The sequence below is a fragment of the Lycium barbarum genome, chromosome 9 (assembly GCF_019175385.1).
Source record: "Lycium barbarum isolate Lr01 chromosome 9, ASM1917538v2, whole genome shotgun sequence".
NCBI classification, from domain to species: Eukaryota; Viridiplantae; Streptophyta; class Magnoliopsida; order Solanales; family Solanaceae; genus Lycium; species Lycium barbarum.
This window is the reverse complement of record NC_083345.1, coordinates 109,434,849-109,456,174: the sequence shown is the minus strand read 5'-3', so window position 1 is coordinate 109,456,174 and position 21,326 is coordinate 109,434,849. Positions and strand designations below refer to the sequence as shown.

The 21,326-nt window shown below is 38.9% G+C and overlaps 1 long non-coding RNA gene across 1 annotated transcript; it reads left to right on the top strand.

Moving 5' to 3' along the window:
- The first annotated feature begins 216 nt into the window (after positions 1–216).
- On the top strand, positions 217–2,885 carry LOC132609365 (uncharacterized). The gene is made up of 2 exons (XR_009570817.1): positions 217–603; positions 2,171–2,885. It is a non-coding gene; the product is annotated as an uncharacterized LOC132609365 (long non-coding RNA).
- The last annotated feature ends 18,441 nt before the right edge of the window (positions 2,886–21,326 follow it).

Below are 21,326 nucleotides of genomic sequence, written 5' to 3'. Positions count from 1 at the left end.
TAAGTCAAAAGCTATAAAGCTCATCCAAACAGACTATTAATAAAAATTTAACTCTAATATTCTTATTTTATCTTTAATGAAATGATTTCTAACAATAAAAATTTCTTCGTCTTATTTTAGAAGACGTTCTAAAATATTTCTTAAACTTCGTGTCCAATCAAACACACTCATATAAATTGGAGTATCTATTTTCTGAAATTGAAGGGGAAAAAGATTTTTACCCTTTTTCTTTTTTTTTTTTCAATCGAAACGAAATATCCTCCAAACGGGTCCTTGTTTTTTGCGGCCACCTTAAAAGCCGTTGTAGCTTCCGCTCGTTTCCTTCTTCTTCACTTTCCCAATTCAAACCCTAGAAGAAAACAAGGTGGCGAGTCATTAACATGGAAAAGCCACCATGGTTGGAACTGCCAGAAGGAATATAGGGAGCATATTGTACAGGCTGAGTGTTAAAGAGATACTGGAGACAGCACAGAAAGTGTGTACTACTTGGAGGCGAATATGCAAGGAACCTTCCATGTGGCGAGTCATTAACTTGTCCAAGGATTGGGACTTATATTATGCCGACTGGAGACTGCAGAAATTGTGCTGTTGATCGCAGCCAAGGTGAACTTGTTGAAATCAATTTAGACTACTTTGTTGATGATGAGTTGCTTGAGTACATAGCAGAATTATTTGCCCCTGATTTTAGGCTTCCACTCTGAATGTTTATTTGTTTGTTTCATTTTGAGGTAATGGTCAAAAACACACCTGAACAGTGACGGCGGAGTCAGGAGTCTTAATAAGGGGTTCAAAAATTTCTTGAATGTAGATCTTATCTAATTAGAAGCTTAACAGAGGGCGAATCCACGATTTGGGAGCTATTCACCTGATTCATGTATAGTTGACATAATCCAATGTATTTCCCATGAACTTTTAAATGTTGACGTTCCTCCACAAAGAAGCTTAACTGAGCATGGATTATGCATTTCTGGGAGCTTTTGATGTCTGGTTGCTTAGTCCTCCTATCTTCCTTCTACAATACCCTGGAATATGTGAACTGTAATTCCTGCCGCCCATGGACTTTTGAGAATAATGTTCATCATACAATAGTCTTTAGTTGTAAATCGCTTTGAATTCCTTAAGTTGCTTAATGCAAGAGTCCAAGTATTGGCACAAGAGCGCAACTCATGGGAAGTACTTGAGAAAGAAAAGGAAAGACGATAGTAGTTACTCCCTTTTTGGAACAGAAAAAGAAAAGAGTAACTACTCTGTGAAATAGGAAACAACCTCTAACTCATCTCAAAGAACAAAGAATTATTGTTTTCATGAAGTTCCTATCTTCCAGATTGCAATAAGAAGAGAGGAATCAGTATGTTGGCCTTTATGTTCTCTTTCTGAATTTATAATTGTTGTACTCCATTACTCTTTTTGTTTGTGTTGCCTCTAAAAATTCCATTCCTTCTCTTACTTGCCCAACTGAAGATATGGCTGACTATCCCTCTGTGCATTGTGTGGACTATATGGAGTGAAAGAAATAGGAGATGTTTTGAACATAAAAAGCAGATGATCTTTGTTGTTGTTTTTTTTTTTTTGGTCAAGTAAAAGAGATGATCTCTGTTGTTAAGTATAGATGTATGCAGAATTTGTCCTCCCGGAGGAAAGGGAAGTTGGTTTTTAATTTGCATGATATGCTGGACTTGTTAAAACAAGTCCTGCCATTTGTATTTGCTGCAGTACCATCTTGGTACTGTTTGTTAATAAAACTTTAACTTATAAAAAAGAAATGATACACAGAAAACTGCTCTTTTGCTAAATCTGTCTGCATGTTGTTTTATCTTTTTGTAAAAAGCCTGCTTTACTTGAGCCGAGGGTCTATCAGAAACAGCCTCTCTAACTACCAAGGTAGGGGTAAGGTCTGCGTACATTATACCCTCCCCAAACCCCACTTGTGGGATTACACTGGGTATGTTGTTATTGCAAAAAGGGCAGCCGGTGCACAAAGCATCCCGTGTTAGCAAGGTCCGGGAAGGGCTGCACCGCAAGGGGTGTGATGTAGCAAATTATTTTATCCTACTATTACATACCTTGCGCTAGTCTTTTGTACTAGGCCTGATTGTGTTTGGTGATGTTGCTTCAGTCACTGGGCTGTCTGGACATATCCATTGATTCAATTTCTATTTTTGTTCACCAGTTCAGGAAAGCTGAAGAGGCTTAGGATTGTATGTTGCTATTTTATGGTATGTGATGGTTTGGTTGAAGCAGTTCAAAAGCTCCCATTGTTAGAGGAGCTGAGTTTGACGCACACTGCCATCACAACAAAAGGCATTAAAGCTCTTGGACGCTCTTGCCCACGGTTGAAGTCGTTTGTATTGAATAACTCAATTGTATATTTAGGTGCTGACTTTGATAGAGAAGATGAAAGAAATGAAGAGGCTCTAGCTATTGCTAAAAACCTGCCTACCTTGCACCACCTCCAACTCATTGGGAATAGTATGACAAATAAAGGCCTCCAAGCTATTCTTGATGGCTGTCCTCATATTGTATCTCTTGACTTGCGGCTGTGCGAATATATTAGCCTCAACGAAGTCTTGAGTAGTAGAATTTCGGGGCAGATTAAAGATGTGAAGTACCCTCGTGACTCTCTGGCGGGTTTGAAATTTTCATTTGAGGCTTGTTGGGATTCCGATTCCGATTCCGATTATAATCACTGTGGATTTTGAACGGCTCTTCTGGTGTCGGAGGGAGATGATATAGGGAGTTTTTTGTATTATGTGTTCCCTCTCCTCTTGCATCAATATTTTTGTTAAAGATCTCCTTGGTAAGTTCCTAAAGAAATCAGTATGTAATGACTATGTAGTATTACTATATAAATATATGTCCTTTTTGCAAAGAGAAAACAAGGAAAAGTGTAGCATTATTGAATTTTGGAATGTCCAGGGTGAAATTCACATTTCTTCTCACAACATGTAGGTTTTATATGCTATATTTTGACTGTAAAGTTCCCTAAATACTTTTTAAAATTCACACAGAATTGAATATTAATCACACAGAATTGAATATTAATTTAAGTAATTGTATAGGTATACGCACCTCAAATTTTGACAGAACCCGAGTAATTCGCATTTTGCACTCCTTATCCATGTACTCTTGTATAATTTACATCTTATCCTATTATTCCGAGTGATTTGCATCCTAATCTTCTTAATTCTTCCAAAACCATGAAAAGTCCATTTCTTCAATTATGCACGAGAGCATAATACAAGAAAACACTAATATATTTCTAAAATTGCCAGTTCTAGTGCCTAAAACAAAGCCAAGAGTATAAGCCATCAGAAAAACATCATATGGTAGTTGAAGGAAGACAATTCCCAATGCTCAGCGTATCAAATTTGAAAGAGAAAGTCCAACTCCACTGGATCAAAGCAATGCAAGATATTAAGGAGGTCTTGAGTTCGAGTCTTGAGTATGAATTTTTTTTTTGGCAGGGAGTATTTCCCTCGAATGGGCTCTACGCAGTGCGAATCCGGATTAAGTCGGACTCCAATGGGGTACGGGACACCGGGTAAGAAAAAAAAAAGATATTAAGGAGGAGAAACTGAAATTGGCTATTCTTTTCTATATAAACATACTCTATACGCTACTAAAACTCCAAAAGAGATCTACTTTGATTATTATCACCCTGTATTTTGTCAATGTGTTTTCTTTTTGCCAACAATATATTGGAAGCCCAGAACATATAGTGCTTGATTTACACTGAAAGCGGAAAATCAAAGCAAAAATTGGCACCAACTTTCACGGCTGTACAAGTAAGTTCAACCCCAACCAATCGAAAAGAAAGAACCCAGAGAATCTGCAAGTCTTCCAAGCTAATTCAAGAAAGGTGTAGGCTTCAACGTTTTATATTGAAAGTGTGTATTTTCCAATATTGGAATAATCCAAGACGGTCTAGTCTTCGTATTTTGGATGGGGAAGAACGAATAGATATGCAATTTGCCACCCTTAAAATATACGCTCTTTTATGAGTTACGCCTTATTCTATCTTTTTTAGTGCTTTGCACCATAATCTTCTGAATTTATTACAAAATCATAAAAACCTAATTTTTCTAATAATTCACAAAGGGAAAAATAGGAAATTATATATCAGGAAAACACAAAAATCGTTTATAAATTAAAGAAACAAAAGCAGCAACATTTAAATACTAACAGAACTATCCTCCAATTTTCGGAGACCCGTTATGGTGAGATAAAATAAGTAGCTTCTCAATAAAACTTGATACTCCAAACTCCATCCTTGAAATGAGTAAGAGTTATTTTTATTTTTTATTTTAACTTGGTCTTGCAAGTCAAGAGATCGTTTTAGCTTCTCAAGGAAGGTTGATACTCCATAAAGTTCTCTATTCAGAATATTTTTACACTTTCATAGACAAAGACGAGCAACATTGTTTTTATTGGCACCCTCTGTAGCTGTAAATCTAACAATTATGCAAATAAATCTCAACATTTCCATTGAAGACTTAGTCAACTAAGACATCCATGCTGTGTTTTAGAAAATGCAAAAGTCAGCCAACATAAATGTAAGAGCTTTTAATTGCATTTTATGAACTCAACGGGCAAGAGCTAGAGCAATTAAAGGAAAGAAAGCTTAAATTAATTAGAACAAATAGTTAAAAGTATTCAAAGCATAGATTGATATATGTCATAAGTGATATCATTCTTTCTCAACCTTTTTGGGCTCTCTTTGTTTTTGTACATCTATAACAGTAGGACTCTTGATTTACTTTTGTTAAACTCGAAGTCAGAAGGGATATGATTGTAATATAGAAAGACGTTTTTATTACTTTCCTAAAAGATTTAATTTTATCTTCAGGACCTAATGTCTATTTCAATTATGAAATTCACTAGTATATTCTAGCATATGCTGTAACTCAACATGCTTTTATCTGCTCAGGAAGGTCCTTTAAATATCAATGCTTATACCAACATCTTTCCCTGAAATTTCAGACAGGTTGTCCACCAAAAAAGCATGTACTGCGAAATAAGGTAAAATTATTTATGCTTTACATTTGTGTTAGTTGCTTTAATGAACATCGTTAGTTTCAAGTTCACAATTTATTGTCGTTGTCTTTATTAGAAACGGAAAAGAATGTCCGCGGCAACAAAACAAAGGAATCGATCGGCTACGTGGTTGATGGAAACATTACTTCGTGAAGTCATGACAGTGAAAGTTTCCTGGACTGGTAGGCTCTTACTCATGAACATAATGAACTGTTTTGTAAGGGAAAAGCTACAAAAGAGGAACTCGTAAGCATCTATAAGAAATTTAAAGATGATGCGTTTGTCTTCTCAATGCTTTTGAATGTTGAAGGTTTTAGCTGGAATTCTCAAAAAAACCTTGTCACTTGCAGCAATGTTATTTGGCATGCTCAATGGGATGTAAGTTGGTTAAAACTAGTAGTATAATTTTTTACTATATTTTTTAGGGTTAATGATATTTGACAAAAATATCTATGTTTCGTGGCATTTTACGTCCCATTCTTATGACTTTTATCGCTTATCTATGATGAAATCGTTGTATTTGAGCTTATGTCGTTATATTTCATGTGTCTAGGTACAATGAAGACAAACAATGGGAAGTGATCTTGCGTGCACGAGTAAACGAGAGAAGCTTGCGACACTTTGGAGAATTTTTGGAAAGAATTGAGAGCAAATGTGCCAGCCCCGCAAACCAAGCTGCAGAACTTTGACAAATCCGTGTCACGCCAGCGTCGCGGGCTCAGCACAATTGAAGGCCAAAATCACTGAATACCTGTCGCGGGAATGCCGAGTTTTGTCCGATTTTAATTAGGATTAGGACCCTTTTATTTGTTTAACAACCCTAAACTATAAATAGATGTTTTGTTCGTTATTAATGACGTGCTGGGATTATTCCAAGACTTGTAAGCCGCCGTATTACTTTCTCTCTAGATTTTATTTTAGTTTCCATCTTTTCAACCCTAGTTTCTTCATGAATTCTTGTTGTTCATTGAGAATCATGAGTAGCTAAACTTCTTAATTCTAGGGTTGTGGCGAAAGACATGATAGTTGGTTTGACGACAATTATTATCTATTGATTTTCCATATTTTGGGTTGCTTATTTATTCTTGATCTTAATTGTTTGATTATCTGGCCAATAGTTGAACACTATCTGTGGCGTGTGAATTGAACTATGAATAGGGAATTTGCATGCGTAATAAGAATAAATAGGGCTTGTTCGATATAATCGTTTCGCTAATGAGGATAGGAATATACCTTTTAGCCTTGCTTAGTTGAATACGGAGAAGTAAATGCGTTCTTGTTACCTCTGGCGACCATAGGGATATAGGCATAATAGTAGCATCTACAGGCTTGTGAGCAACTCGGAAGATACTCATAAAGTTATAATTAACCCGTCAACTAGTAACCCAGGAAATAAGATAGGTAGAATTGTCAAAAGATCAATTGTATTGTCGAAAGCCATGACCCTGGAACTTTCTCTCATCTGATAAACCTTACAATCTTTGTCGAAATATTCTCAGTCACAAAAACACTCATCACAAATTGTTTACTTTTCAGTTTTCGTTTAGTTACAACGAACACCTTGAATTTCACTTTCTTGAATAGTTTTATTCGAATTTGAATTAGTTTTACAGTAGAATCTAAGTCTCTGTGGGATCGATATCTGGACTTAAAAGTTCTATATTACTTGTACGACCACGTATACTTGCGTGTGCGTTTGGGAGCAACAAGTTTTTGGAGCCGTTGCCGGGGACTTAGAAAAATTTACTGTTTTTCTAATTTGAGTTTGTTTTTTTCTATTCAAGTCTTTACTTTTTTTCGCTGGTCTACTTGTGTCACTTTAGGTTTCTCTGGTTTATGCTAAGCACTAGAAGTTCAAGAAAACCGTTAGTTGATCTTGATCTCGAAATCAAAAGAACTTTACTCAGACAGAGAAAAATGGCCGATGAAGCAGCAAGACTTGCTCTCGAAGAGGCAGAAAGGGATAGAAACAGAAACAGGGATGAACAGGGTGCAAGAGCGACTGCGAGGGCACAAGAACAACGGATTCTTTTGTCCAGTTATGCTAGACCTAGTCTGGCAACTATTGTTAAGGCTATCGTTAGGCCTGACATTACTAGAAATTTTGAGCTGAAAGAAGGAACAATGTGGCTGGTGCAGCATACGTGCCAGTGTATGGGTAAGTCTAGTGAAGACCCGCATAAGCACTTGATGCAGTTCGTGGAGTTGAGCGAGAATTTCAAATATATAGATGTTCCCAATGATTATGTGAAGCTGTCTTTATTTTCGTTCTCATTGATTGGTGAAGCGAGGGAATGGTTGACGAATCTGCCTGCAGGTTCTATCACTTCTTGGGAGGTATTATCGAATAAATTCATTGACAGTTTTTTCTCACCCAAGAAAACAAAGAAGCTGCGAGGAAGAATCGCTAACTTCACTCAGAGAGATTCTGAATCTCTGCCACACTCTTGGGAAAGGTATAAGGGCTATTTGCGAGATTGCCCACATCACATGCAGCCAAATGAGATCATTGGAAACTATTTTGTAGAAGGACTTAACCATGAATCAAGGGCCTTGTTGAATGCTTCAGCTCAAGGGCAGATCTTAAACAAAACATATGAGGAGATGGAAGCTCTCCTTGAGATGATGTCCGAAGGGCATCATGAGTATCACGAAACTAGTCGGGGGTTACTACAGAAAGCTGCTGGGGTTCTTCAAGTTGATGATGTTGCAGCTATTCGGGCTAACATAAGTACTCTTACTAATGCGATGTTGAGGGTATTTCCACAAGCTCAGCAGATCCAACCAGTTCAACATATTCAGTAGGCAGGATGTGTTAGTTGTGGTGAGCCTCATGATTATAGTAATTGCCCATTGAATCCAGAGTCTGTCTATTATGTGGGGCAGCAGAACCGTGGTATTGGAAATCGGGGGAACTATTATGGAAACAATTACAACACTCCATTCGGGAAGCAGGACATCCACAAGCCGAACAATTATCAGCAACCTCAGGCTCAGCTAGCTAGCAATTTGGAAGAGATGATGAAGCATCTTATAGCTCAATCATAAGTAACGCAGCAGCAAAATCAAAAAATTTAGAGTGAGATGCAGAAATCTATTCATGAGCTTGAGTGTTAGATGGGGCAGATGGCTATTATGTAGAATGTCAGACCACCGAGTGCTCTTCCTAGTGATACTGAGAAGAATCCAAAGGAGTGCAAGGCAATCACCGTGAGCAATGGTAGAGAACTTGAAGAAGTGCCTCCGAAAAAGAAGAACATAGCAGAAGCAGAACTTATCCTTGCTAAGCGAGCTGAGCCAAAGCAGACAGTCGCAGAGCAACTCGTTGAGGAAGTGGTTCGACCACCCCCTCCCTTTCCACAGCGACTTCAGAAACAGAAAGCAGATTCGACTTGCAAGCAATTTCTTGAACTCTTAAAACAGGTACACATCATCATACCTTTGGTGGAGCTTTTGCAAGAAGTTCCAAAATATGCTAAGTATATCAAAGATGTGGTTGCGAACAAAAGGCGTTGGACAGAGTTTGAGATTGTTGCACTTACTGAGGAGTGCAGTTCTAGAGTGAGGAGTAAAATTCCTCCAAAGTTGAAAGATCCGGGTAGCTTCACGATTTTGATTACTATTGACAACATTGAAGTTGGGCTAGCATTGTGTGACTTGGGTGCTAGTATTAATCTGATGCCCACTTCTGTGTTCCGAACTTTAGGCTTGGGTGAGCCTAGGCCAACGACTATTACGTTGCAGCTGGCTGATTTATCTCTTGCTTATCCTGATGGTATTATTGACAATGTTCTTGTGAAGGTAGGCCCGTTTATTCTGCCGGTTGATTTTGTGATACTTGATTATGAGGCAGATAAGAGTGTTCCTCTCATCATGGTGAGAGGATTCTTAGCTACTGTTGATGCTGTGATCCGAGTGAGAGATGGAAAGATGTCCATGACAGTTGATGGACAAGAGGCGACTTTTGATGTGTTTAAAGCTACCAAGCTTCCTGCCCATTATGAGGAGTTGAAGATGATTATCGTGGTGGAGCCCGAGCTCACTAATGCAGAGTTAAATCACTTTCTAGCTTCGCGAGATCCTTTGGAGACAACTTTGGTGTATAGGGAAGACTTGATGATTGATGCAGAAGTCGAGGAGTGTCTTAGCATCCTTGACACTTTATGTTCTTAACAACGAGCAAACACACCATTCGAGGAGCTAGATAGACCAGAGTGGTCGATAGCTGATATTCGAGGTATTAGTAGTTCGTTTTGCATGTACAAAGTATTATTGGGGGAAGACAACAAGCCTAGTTTAAGTGCTAGAGACGACTGAACCCTTTCATGAAGGAGGTGGTGAAGAAAGAGGTAATCAAGTGGCTTGACAGCTGCATTATTTATCCCATCTTTGATAGCAAATGGCTAAGTCCTGTACAATGTGTCCCTAAGAAAGGGGGCATGACTGTGGTAGAGAATGAGAAGAATGAATTGGTGCCTCAACGAACTGTTACTAGTTGGAGGATATGTATTGACTATCTCAAGTTGAACAACGCCACCAGAAAAGATCATTTTTCTTTGCCCTTCATGGATCAGATGCTCGATAGATTGGCTGGGTACGATTATTATTGCTTTATGGATGGCTAATCGGGCTACAACCAGATCATGATTGCACCTGAGGATTAAGAGAAGACCACATTCACATGTTCATATGGTACGTTTGCATTCCGGAGGATACCTTTCGGTTTGTGCAATGCTCCAGGTACTTTCCAGCGATGCATGATGGCTATTTTCACCGATATGGTGGAAAACTATATGAAGGTATTTATGGATGACTTATCTATTTTTGGGGACTCTTTTGATGACTGCTTGAACCATCTTGATGCCGTGTTGGCTCGTTGTGAAGAAACGAACTTGGTACTTAACTGGGGAAAATGCCATTTCATGGTTCGAGAGGGCATCGTTCTTGGGCACAAGATATCGAGCAAGGGAATAGAAGTTGATTAGGCAAAAATTAAAGCAATTGAAAAATTGCCACCACCCGATTCAGTTCGGGGAGTGCGCAGTTTTTTTGGGCATGCAAAACTTTTATCGACGATTCATCAAAGATTTCTCTAAAGTTGCTAATCCGATGTGCAAGCTGTTAGAGAAAGAGGTGAAGTTTGTGTTTAATGAAGCCTGTCTGACGGCTTTTAATGAATGCAAAAAGAGGTTAGTGTCTGCTCCTATTATCATCGCACTCAATTGGTCTCTGCCATTTATTTTGATGTGTGATGCAAGTGATTTTGCTGTAGGAGCTATCCTTGGCCAGAAAAGGGATAAGATTTTTCATCCTATTTATTATGCCAGCAAGACACTTGATGCAGCCCAGATGAACTATACAGTCATAGAGAAGGAGTTATTGGCGGTTGTTTACGCCTTTGACAAGTTCCAGTCATATCTTGTAGGCACGAAGGTAATTGTTTTTACTGATTACACTGCAGTTCACTACCTATTTGCAAAGAAGGATGCGAAGCCGAGGCTTATTCGTTGGGTATTGTTGCTGCAAGAGTTTGACATCGAGATTCTAGACCGGAAGGGTACAGAAAATCAAGTAGCAGACCACTTATCAAGATTGGAAGATCAGAAACATATAGATGAAGCCGTGGTGATTAAGGAGACCTTTCCTGATGAGCAACTTTTTGCTCTTCAGTCCACTGAGGTGCCATGGTATGCAGACATGGTGAACTTTATAGTGAGTGATATTTACCCCCCGGTGCTAATCACGAGAAGAAGGAGCGAATTTTGGACGATAGTCGTTTCTATGTATAGGATGAGCCCTATCTATATAGGGTTGGCACAGATCCGCTGATTAAAAGATGTATCCCAGAGGAAGATGTTCCCGCGATTCTTGAGAAGTATCACGCGTCACCCTATGGTGGTCATCACGGGGGTGACAGAACAGCTGCGAAGGTACTTCAATCCGGGTTCTATTGGCCTACTTTGTTCAAAGATGCTCATGAATTTGTGAGGGCCTATGATAGTTGCCAAAGAACTGGAAATATCTCCACGCGTCATGAAATGCCTTTGAAGGGCATCTTAGAGATTGAACTATTTGATGTGTGGGGTATCGACTTCATGGGTCCCTTCATACCGTCCAAGGGGAATAAGTACTTATTGGTTGTTGTAGACTATGTCTCGAAGTGGGTAGAAGCCATTGCACTTCCCACCAATGATGCTAGTGTGGTGGTAAGATTTATGAAGAAGAACATTTTTACAAGGTTTGGGACCCCTCGAGCCATCATCAGCGATCAAGGTACGCACTTTTGCAATCGGATCTTTGATAAATTGTTGCTCAAGTATGGGGTGAAACACAAGATAGCGACTGCTTATCATCCTCAGACGAGTGGTCAAGTGGAGGTATCGAATTGAGAAATTAAGAGGATTTCGGAGAAGACTGTGAGTGTGAGTAGGAAATATTGGTCGCTGAAGCTCGATGATGCTCTGTGGGCATACAGAACAGCCTACAAAACTCCTATTGGCACATCTCCGTATAAGCTCGTCTTTGGTAAGACATGTCATCTACCAGTTGAGCTCGAGCATAGAGCATATTAGGCGATAAAGAAGTTGAATTTAGACATGGTTCAAGCTGGAGAAAATAGATTGTTGCAGCTGCACAAGTTGGAGGAATTTCGCTATCATGCTTATTAGAACGTGAAAATGTACAAGGAGCGAAATAAGAGAATTCACGACAAGCGCATCCAACCTCGTGACTTTGAGCCTGGGCAGTTAGTCTTGTTGTATAACTCTAGGCTGAAGATTTTCGGAGAGAAGTTGAAAAGTAAGTGGTCTAGTCCGTTTGAAGTTGTTCGGGTAACCGCACATGGGGCAGTTGAGCTGAAATCGCTGAATGCAGAGCGAACATTCTTGGTAAATGGGCAGAGGGTCAAACACTATTTTGGAGAGGTCATCAATTCAGAGAAGACCTCGGTGGATCTAGAAGAGGCTTGAGTAAAGCCTACGTCGTGCCGCGACATTAAATCAAGCGCTTCTCGGGAGGCAACCCGTGTTTGTAAAAGTTGAATAACGAAAAAGAACAAAAAAATGAAAAAATGAGAAAAATACAAAAAAGAAGTCATGCCACGACCTTAACCAAGGCGCTGGTTGGGAGGCAACCCAACGTTTTTGTACATATATGTCACTGTTGATGTTGAAGGATTAGGGAAGGAGGAGGACCACAAATTTAGCAAAAAAAGTCGAAAAATCATTCCAGGTTTGATGTATGAGTTTGACCCGCGATGCAGGGCCAACGCCTGATCACAATTTAACTGCAGCTAGATTTGAGTGATGGACCCGCGACGCGGGGCCAACGCCTGATCAAAATTTAACTGCAGCAGTTTCTTGTGCGTTGCACCAGCGATGCTGGTGTGATGCCTGCATAGATTTTTTTGAAAAAAAATAAATAGTCCACGTTGGACCCGCGATGCGATCTCAATGCGGATGTGGCATTTCGAATTTTTTCTAAAAAACATTTAAAAAGGCAGATCCGCCCCTCCCATTCCCATTCCCATTCCCTATCCAACTCACAACACCTCTCCCTCTCCCCTCCCCTCTCAAAAATCGAATTCATCCACTTCCCTTTCCCCAAAATCCATAGGAAACCCACATACAACTTCAAGAACTTGTGATTTCATCTCATAACATCAAGAGGTAAGCACCATCTTTTCTTCTTTTCACTTGTTCTTGAAGATTGAAAGTTGTGAAGCTAAGGTTGTTGGGTTTGGACGAAATTGGGGCAGGGATTGGTATTGCTTTTTTATTATTGATGTCTAGGGATAGAATATGACTCCCGTTATAGGAGGGAGGGCTTTAAACCCACCATTGTTGCTTAAAATTCAAAGGGATGATTCTATGCCCACAAGGTGTTCGTAAAAATGCTCGAATGAATTTTTATGTGGAATTGTGAAGTCTTGAGTAGCAATATGACATTAAATAGTTGTAAGAATCCTTGGACATCAATTGTGCATCACTAATTGTGAATTGGGTTAAGAAAAATCATGAACCACCAACCCAATGTCTTAAGACATGAAACTAGTTAGCTTCTTGTTTTTGTGTTCTTTTGATTCTAGTCCAACTTAGTTCAATTCTTTGTTTTCCTCTTTTGTAAGTAGTTTGAAGTAAGTGTGGGGTCGGTTCAACCGCAACTTAGGTGTTAATCATGAAAAGGCTCGAAAGAAAAAAAAAATAAAAAAGATGGGCTATACAACTCTAAGCTTGAAAACATGGAAAAGACTTAAGTGTGGGGTCGTTTCATGACTCCATTGTTTTTTTATTGGATTCATTGTTTGGTATTGTGTTGTTTTGCAGGCAGAATGGCTAACACCAAAGGTAAGGGAAAGTCGGCTGCCACTTCCACCTCCCAAGGCATAAAACGAGGGAGAGAGAACCCCCTACCCTAAATCTAAAAAGACTGTCAAATCGCTATCTATGGGTAAGCAACCAACCAACCGTCCCTATCCCTCGTGCTCCATCGTCCAAGCTCAGGCTAGATGTACGTGAATCTTGGAAGGATTGGTATGACACATTCAACCCCGCAGCGGGGTACATCCATGAGCGTGCCATCAATGGCACTCTATTGCAGCGCCGCTTCAGGAATGTGTACAATCGGCTTGTAGACATGAGGTGAGTGTCCATCTTTGAGACATCGGGGCCAGTTAACATCGATCTTGTCCTCGAGTTCTACGCCAATGTCACATTCACTCGACATGGTACATGGGAGCCGACTATCTATTGTAGGGGAGGGGATATACCCATCTCACCATCCCTCTTATGTGCACACTTGGGAGTCCCTGATTATCCTACCCAGTCGCTGCTGGACTTCATTCACCGGCCTAATTACAAGGCCATTTGGGAAACCTTATGTGGTGTTGATTCCAAAGCCTCATGGCCCGTTATGCGAGAAAATATCGGAAGCACAAATACATGAAGATGAGTAATTTCAATCAGGAGGCGCGGGTATGGTTTTGTTTGTTGAATTACCGAATCTGGCCATTGGAGCACTATTCTGAGGTGCAAAAGGAGCGGGTCTGGATTGTATACTTCCTTATGACGGGGCAACCCGTTAACATAGGGTATTTGTTGATGGAGAAGATGAAGAAGGTTCGACTACACACCACGCTGAAGTTGAGTTTGGGAAGCACTCTCACGGCTTACTTGATGAACTTGAATGACAGATTAGCACAACCATATGATAGAGTGTTACCACCTCCGGAGGATGAAATGTCAAGGCACCAAAGTCGAGCAAGAAGAACCAGCTCACCCCTGCAGAGTAGAGGGCCGCCCAATCCACAGTGCTGGCCCAACTTTACAGAGGGATGACAGTGGCTGCTGAGCACTTTGACGTCGATCTGTCCAGTGTGTTTGCTGTGGTCCCGCACACCCCGTACTCTCGAGATCTTTTGGGAGAAGAGGCCACATTAGTTGGCGATGAGGATGTGAACTCAACAGACTTGATTGAGGCCGATATAGCAGCTGGTGAGGAGGTAGAGTCCCAGATGGGGGACGAGAATGAAGAAGATACTGAGATGGCAGCCGAGCCTGAGGATGGCGAGGCTGATGATTTTGATGAGGACGACTAGGCCCTAGTGGTCCCCAGGGAGTATCTCTTGCCTTACTTTTGTTTTTATCTTTTCATATGCATTGAGGGTAGTGCATGAAAGTAAGTGTGGGGTGGGAGTACGTCTCGAGATAGATGATGCTTATGCCTTAGGATTTTTTTTGAGGATCTAATTTTAGTTTAATCTTTCTTTTCTTAATTAGGATTACGTGAAAAAAAATTTATTTTCTTTAGATTAGGCCCTCAGTAGTGGCATGAGTCACCCGTTAGGATTTCTGTTTTATTTGTGTTTTTATTTCTTAGTCATAGAAAGGGATTTTCCTGATGACGGGTGGATGACAACCTTCTTGAGGGAAAATTAGTCCTTAGGATAGGCGTATTCAAATGCTAAGGTGCAGTATTGACATATGAGTGATCTTAAACTTTTTTGTGAAAGCATGCCTTGATATTGTATCATGTCTCCTGAAAGCACTTGCAAATTGTTTTATTTTGACTTGTTATGACCCACTTGGCATTGTTGATTTTTATTGTCGTTTGATTCGAGGGACAACCGGATCCTTCTTGAGTTGATTGCGTGCCATGTGTGTCTAAGGTTTTGCAATTGTATCCATGCTTGGTATTGACATCTAGAACTTGCCTTGTGTGTTCGCAAATCGAAATGAAGTTTGGTTGAGCCTAGGAAATGATAGAGGCGTTTCTTTGATTAGTCACTAAAAAGCCTAAAATGTTATCCCACCAACTTGTAAATAGCACCCTAGTTAACCCCTTTGAGCCTTTAGCCTTTTCGTTGATAGAAGTAATTAGCCTCTACCCCTTCGTTCTATAAAACTTGATTTTTGATCCAAATACTCTATGAACACTTTAATCATTTACATCTAGTGGGAGTTGGGATGTGAATAAAAGAGGGGAAGGGGTTGGCAATTTTAATCTAGGAAGACTGTGGGAGCACCGAATAAAAAGAGCTAATTCACTTGTTAGTTGGGAATTGAAAAAAAAATATATTAAAAAGATAGAAAAAAAAATGCAGCGAAAAAGTTTCCCATCTAACTTGTGTGACTTTTAAAAGAGTGCTGCTTAAACAAAGAAAAATGGGTGAATTGGGAGAAATTTAAAGGTTGGTTGGTATTGAATAAGGGCTAATGAAGAAATTGTGCAAGAATGATAAAAGTATATGTATTAAAGTGCTTAGGGAGGTTAGTCACTATTATCCAAATAATTCCTACCCATCCCTTAGCCTACATTACAACCCTCGAAAACCTACTTGATTCTAGGCTCGTCTTACTTGTATTAGTGGAGTGATTACACTATGGGCAAGCTTATGGAACGTCATACTTTGCATGTGATATTCTTTGTGAGGGTGAGCGTGATTATTGATTTCAGGTCCATTGATTTACACATATGTGATTCTTGAAATATATGGACTACTTTCTTTTGGTGAGGGCACATAATTAGCAATAGAGTGGTGAAGTATTGATTTCTTGATCATAAGGATGCTTACATGCTTTAAAGTGGAGTCGTTGGGTCAAATGATTTTAAAAGTGAAGTGTTTTTTAGGAAGATGGTCATTGTTGCTAAAAATGAGGTCTTAAATCTTTGGCATGGCTTTCGTAACTGGGCTCATTGTTTTGGTTTTGAAATCTTTCTTTTGAAATAGCCATACTTTCCGAACCCCATTGCAAACCTGTTTGAATGAGTTGAGCTAGAAGTGTAGTTTGGTGTTGGTTTGTATTTGCTCGAGGGCAAGCAAATTCTAAGTGAGGGGGGGGGGGGGGGTGATATTTGGCACAAATATCTATGTTTCGTGGCATTTTACATCCCATTCTTATGACTTTTGTCGCTTAATCTATGATGAAATCATCGTATTTGAGCTTATGTCGTTATATTTCATGTGTCTAGGTACAATGAACACAAACAATGGGAAATATAGCAGTTTTGGTTGATTCTGGAGGTGATCTTGCGTGCACGAGTAAACGAGAGAAGCTTGCGACACTGATAACGTCCAAATCCACCCTATTAATTAGAATGGGCACGGTCGTATGCAAATATAATTTACCCAACTATGAGTCGGGGTCGAATCCCACAGAGAACAATATGTAGGTGATTTAAGCAGATTAGGAATTATCACTAACAATAGCTATGCCCGAACGCATCAATGGTGGTTTTTTATAAGGTTTTGATAAAATACGAAAATATAAATTCTAATCTAGAAAGCAAGTAAATTGATCAATGGCAACAAGAATAGAAGGAGGGAAACTACTTCTCAAGTAACGATCCAATCTATTTCACGAATTGTAAATAATAGCAAGTTTATGTTATTTAGCCTCGGATAATGACTCTAAATTAACTTCTTCCGAAGATTAACTAGACTACCCAATTGAAGATCCCTCAAGCAATTAGGAGCATTAAGAACACCCGAATATGGCTACAAGTGGTATTGTCTATTCCTAGGTCAACTTCCATTAGATGAGGGTTAACGCCCCAAATTCATGTTAATTATCCTATCCCAACTCCGTTTTTCCTCTTCCGAGTTTCAAACAAAGTAAATGGGCGAGTTCAAAGGTTAGCTAATCCCTTGAAAACATTCATGAACAAGAATAATTAAAATAGCAAAAACTTACTTGATTAAGAACAATGCAAATGAATAAATAAGCACAACAAGAGTATCAATCTTAATTGTCACCAAGAGATTTCCATCAACAAGGATTAAAAAGAAGAGAGAACATTTTTGTAGGAACCCTAGCCTCCAACTTGTGGGAGCTGCCAAAAATACTGATGTTTTGCCCTCATTTTCTATTTATAGGAACTGGAATGGAAGAAATCGTCAAATCCCAGGTTCTGGTTGAAAATTGCCGAAAATCCTTCATCGCGATCGCGCCATGTGTATGCGCGATCGCGTGGATGACGTCAGCTTCCCCTGCTCCCTTAATCGCGATCGCGTGTAGCTCCTGCGCGACCGCGTGGAATTAACAACGCACGTAGGCGCGATCGCGTTACATTCCAGCGCGATCGCGTGGAGTACAATTCCCGCGTGGGCGCGATCGCGTGGGTACTCTGCGCGATCGCGTAGAGTATTTTTCCACGGCTCTTTTCCAGAACTTCCAGTTAATTCCAGTTTTGCAACTTTTTTGCTTGTTTTCCACACTTAGGCTCTAGGGACCTCGTATTACCTGAAACATGACAAAAACTACGTAAAATGACATAGACTTGCTTAAAAACAAGTAAAACTTATAGTTAAAAAGCATCGATTGTGGTGTAAAATCACGCCACATCAGACACTTAGAAGAATTTCTAGAAAGAATTTAGAGCAAATGTGCCAGCCCCGCGTCGCGGGTTCACAAGCAGGCGTTAGCCCCGCGTCGCGGGGCCATGACGGGAAACCCAACCGGCAGAACTTTGACAAATCCGTGTCACGCCCGCGTCAGGGGGTCAGCACAATTGGGGGCCAAAATCACTGAAGACCCCGCGTTGGACCCGCGAAGCCGGTCCAACGCGGGAATGCCGAGTTTTGTCTGATTTTAATTAGGATTAGGACCCTCTTATTTGGTTAACAACCCTAAACTATAAATATATGTTTTGTTCGTTATTAATGACATGTTGGGATTATTCCAAGACTTGGAAGCCGTCATATTACTTTCTCTCTAGATTTTATTTTATTTTCCATCTTTTCAACCCTAGTTTCTTCATGAATTCTTGTTGTTCATTGAGAATCATGAGTAGCTAAACTTCTTAATTCTAATGTTGTGGTGAAAGACATGATAGTTGGTTTGACGACAATTATTATCTATTGATTTTTCGTATTTTGGGTTGCTTATTTATTCATTCTTGATCTTAATTATTTGATTATCTGGCCAATAGTTGAACACTATCTGTGGCGTGTGAATTGAACTAGGGATAGGGAATTTGCATGCGTAATAAGAATAACTAGGGCTTGTTCGATACAATCATTTCGCTAATGAGGATAGGAATATACCCTTTAGCCTTGCTTAGTTGATGTTATACCCTATTTTAACCGGGTCAAAATGGAGTACAACATATTGGTGATTCCTAAATTATTTAACTTAAGGAGTCGCCACCCAATTATTTTTAAAGGTGAATTAGGACACCTATTTTAACTAAGTAAATGCTTAAAATTAATTCCGATTAATGGTCTACTTAACTCATGTGATTCTAGGTAAGCGTTCTTAGTTATCCTAAAGGGAATGGATTAAGCATCCTTTAAGATCCGCTAAATACGGCTACGGGCCAAACTTAGGTTAATTAAACATATGTGAAAAACAAGAAATATAGCACTTTGTAAGTATTGGAGAAATATAATTAAGTTGTCGAACAATGTATGTAAAAGCAACATTTGGACTTTTAAAAACAAGAACATTTAATCACATTAGTTTTGGCTTTAGCAGTTTAAATTAAAAAAATAATAAACGTTACTTTAAAGTCTAAAAAGACTACTATAAATCTAGGCCAAAGTTAGCTCACAAGATTCTATTAAAAAAAAATCAGTTTTTTATATGCAGATTCGAAATGTTCAAAAATGAGCTTCCAGGTGAATATTGAACAAACTTTTCCAGATTCCAAAGGACGTTAAAATCTCATTTTACTTTGAAAACGGCTTTGCTGCAACCTCAAAATTAATTTACTCAAAAGTAGGTTTTGATTTGTAAGAATGAACCAAGGCCAAGATAAAAACTAATTCTCTGTTTCCCTAAAATATATTTACGTTGCACCTTTTTGGAACTCTAAGAACCATAAAAGAAATCTATAGTTGAAAGAAGTGAGGTCAACTAATGTTTTGGAAAAATATAACTACTTCTCAAGACTTTACTAAAAAATAATATCCCAAACCCCCTAAAGGTTCAAATGTTCAAAGGTTGATAATCTAAAATAAATCAAATAAATAGTCGCACACGCAAAATAACCAATTAAGCATAAGATGAGAAGAAACAAAACGTTGCAACCATTCCTGTCTCCTCCTCTCTTTTCTTGCTTTAGTTCGGACATTTTCAAGAGGGGAAGAAGAGTTAATGAAGAAGCGAATGCGGATTCCTGGTTTCCTCTTTGTTTCTGTTCGGATGTGCTCGAGGGAGCAAAAGAAGCGAATGAAATGGAGATGCACGTTGCAAGTCTAGTGGCAGTGTCGAGTCTCAAAGCAAGACTACTTGGGCACTGAGAGTCTTTCACGAAGACTCCATTTTGCTCCCAAAGTGTACATGTAAAAGAAAAAAAGAAATAGGAATAAGGAATAGCCGGATTTATAACATTAACATTAGATTCAAGCAAAAACACATATGTGGCGAAATTCCATCACAAGTTTAACGTTAACAGGTAGACAACACATACACCACTTCATATACGATTAAACTAGTAAACGATCGCATTTAGGCTTAGATTTAAGCTATGTCCGAGTCTGCAAAGTATGTAAAAGAAATTTAAACAAGGATGGGTTATGCTAATTAATCTGTCATTTAATGTGATACTCCTAAAGATAGAATTTCTTAGGCAAAAACCTTAGTAGATGAAAATCAAGGCATATAAAGAATGAAGTAGTTCAAGTTTTTGTATGTAAAGAAATGGAAAGCCAAGCTAATTTCCATGCACAGCAAATCCATATATTAGCCTAACAATTATCATTATTGTTCATACTTGCATTAAGTATTTGCAAATAGCATGCACAACCAGCAACTAAATGAGCTATACATATCTTACGATTTATGCATATATATTGGAGCTTAGCAATTGTTCTCTAGTTGTTTTAATAAACCCAATTACAGATCTTTATTCATAAATAAGGTATTTAAATAAGGAGAGTCTAGATCATGCTTCCTATACTTGACTTATAAATGGTTCCCGTTAAGGTATTAATCTCTTAAAATTTCGGACTAAACACATAAATCAATTCAAATTATGCGCAGCTAGTTAAATCAATAATAACAGACTTTATCTGAAATCCAACCAGAGAAGAGAACTTAAGAATCATGCTTAATTCCAATAACTGAAATACAATATATTTCTAAAGAGTTTGCAATTCATAAACTCCTTTAAAAGCCTATTGATTTATCACTCATTCATCATAGATTCAACAAAATGCAGTCAAATACATGTTATTTTCGTTCGAATTTTATGGCCTAAATACACAGCAAAAATGAATCCTAAGGCATGATTTCTAAAGAAAACAAAGTCTACAGCATATTCATTCGAAGCTAAAAGGAAAGAAAGAAAATAGCTAGAAAGAACTTTTGAGCTACGGACCTTTTTATGGTGCAGTGAACTGAGGCAGGGGTCTGCAGATCCACCGGATTACAAACTTTGCTCAACAACAAAGCGACACAACCAAACAAAAGAAATCTATGCCACAGCTAAAAGTCGACAGATATCTAAGAAGAGAGAAACGGGCAATGAAATATGATTTGAATTTTATATTTTTGAAAGATAAACCGTATGAAACAGAGAGTAATTTTTGGAAGTTTGGAGAGGGAGAAGCAGCAGCCAAAACTTGTTCAAATGAACTCCAAATGCTAGTATTTATAGGATGAATTTAGGGTTTGCTAGGGTTCAAACTTTAGGTGAGATTTTGAATTAGAATTTCAACTTCCAAATCTGGTCAACATACCCGTTCAAATTGAACGTTGGTAAGTCCTTTGCCAGAACAGGATGAGAAAGACGACCTTTGCTTGAAATGGACATACTAACTTCTGACACTAAATAATGAAGTTTGAAATCTT